This window comes from Impatiens glandulifera, chromosome 5 (assembly GCF_907164915.1).
Source record: "Impatiens glandulifera chromosome 5, dImpGla2.1, whole genome shotgun sequence".
In the NCBI taxonomy this organism is placed as follows: domain Eukaryota; kingdom Viridiplantae; phylum Streptophyta; class Magnoliopsida; order Ericales; family Balsaminaceae; genus Impatiens; species Impatiens glandulifera.
The window spans coordinates 50,150,705-50,152,827 of NC_061866.1; positions in this window are offsets into that span (position 1 = coordinate 50,150,705).

The following is a 2,123-nucleotide window of genomic DNA, read 5'->3' on the forward strand; positions in this document are numbered from 1 at the left end:
TAATTGTAAAATTAGTTTAAAAAATACTTAAAAAACATTTTATTCTTAATATGATTAATTTATTTTTAAAGGTTCAAGTTATTATTTGTACATTTACATTATATAGTTAAGTCTCAAATTAAGTTGAATATTTTAGGTTTTTCTATTAAGTTAACTTGATCAATTAAAGAGTGGACTGATTTCAATAATTTTTATAAAATTAACTTATTAATTAGAACTAAAGTTTATCAACCAACAACAACATAGTCCGTAAATTTTTATCTTATATTTCCGTGTAAAAAAATATCGTGTACTTACTTTAATTTAGATGGTTTTAAAAATGAAAATATATATACTACATTCTTATTTTCTTGAAAAAGAAAGACCAAAAGAAGGTTTGTTATAAAAAAAAATTAATAATACGTGAATAATAATAATATGAAAAATGATAAACTTAACGAAAGTAAGTCCACGAAGCAACGTGGCATGACATATGTGTAGGAGATATAAATTTTTCAAAATGTTTCGAAACAGTTATTATAGGTCCCGAAACGGTTTCATAATGTTCCGAAACGGCTTCATAATGTCCCAAAACGGCAATTTCGTGACAAAAAAAAAATAATTTTTTCCCGAAATGACTGTTTCGGGACCCAAAATGAGTGATTTCGAGATTCGAAATGAGCGCTTTCGGAACGTACGGACAACCTAGCAGGCCACGTCGGATTCGTGGACCTACTTTCGTTGAATCTTTCATTAAATTTATCATTTCTCTAATAATATTTAAAAGTAAATTTATCATTTCTCTAATAATATTTAGAAGTGTGATGATTTAATTATGACACATACTAATATATCTTACAAGTGTATACTAATGTGTCGTGATGAAAAAATATATTAACAAGTAAATGTTAATTTTTCTCAAACACATGACTAGTAAACATATATGTGACAATATGCATGTAAATCCTTATCATTATAAATAGTTTTTTATTATTAATAATATATAAATCTCTCAATCTTTTTACATTATATTTGTATTTGAATATTATTCTCTATCTATTTACTTATTTAAAGTTTTTATTAACTAATAGTCTGTTTTTTTATATAGAACAGATGATATTACATATATTATGTTCCCTTAAATATTTTTTAATTCTCAATTTTTTAGATTCGGCGATTCGATCTATGAGATACATTTTGTTTAATCGGATCAATTTTTTGTCACAAATTTTTATAATCTAAATAATATATTCGATTATTGGTTGGTTACCTTCCGATTGTGTTAATAATCAGTAAATAAAATAAAATAATCAGATGTGGAGTTATTTTTTAATTTTTTAATAAAAAATAATGTATTTATATCTCATATTGAGGACATTTTATATATATTTTTTCATGATTTGTATTGATTTTTACCATTTTTAAATAGTTTATTTTCATTTGGCATGATTTTTTCGGTGTTGATTATCAAGGATAATTTTAAATGTCGCTCAAAATATTTTGTAAAGATTTTTTTAACACTGTTTTAATGGTTATCTGTTTTAACACTTATTGTTTAGGAACTCAAATAAATTCTTTTTTAATAAATTATATAATCTTTATATTTTTTTATTATTTTTATAACCTCTTTATACACTTTGATATATAAATAATTAATTATTTATTTTAATTTTGTATATGTTATATTATTTATTAATTAATTTTTGATATGTAACTTCTAATTTAATTTATTGTTAATTAATTTTAGAAAAGAAATTGACAATATAAATCATTATTTCAATATTATATATATATATATATATATTAATTATTGAATTAAATAATTTTATTAAAAAAATGAAATTGTACTATAAAATTAATGATATTTTATGAATAAATATAGTAAATTATTTTATATTTTATGACTTCAAACTTATATTAATAAATAATCTTCAATAAATATATTTATGATAGCTTAAATGGATAAGAATACCTACAAGACTAAATTCAATAAAAATACTTATAAATGCCTATAAATTACATAAATAAGTTTGAAATTAGTTAACTTTAGTATTTTCAAAATACTATAAAAAAAATAAACTTGTAATTAATGAATTAAATAGTTTGATTAAAAATATAAAAAAAAAAATTATACAATAATATCA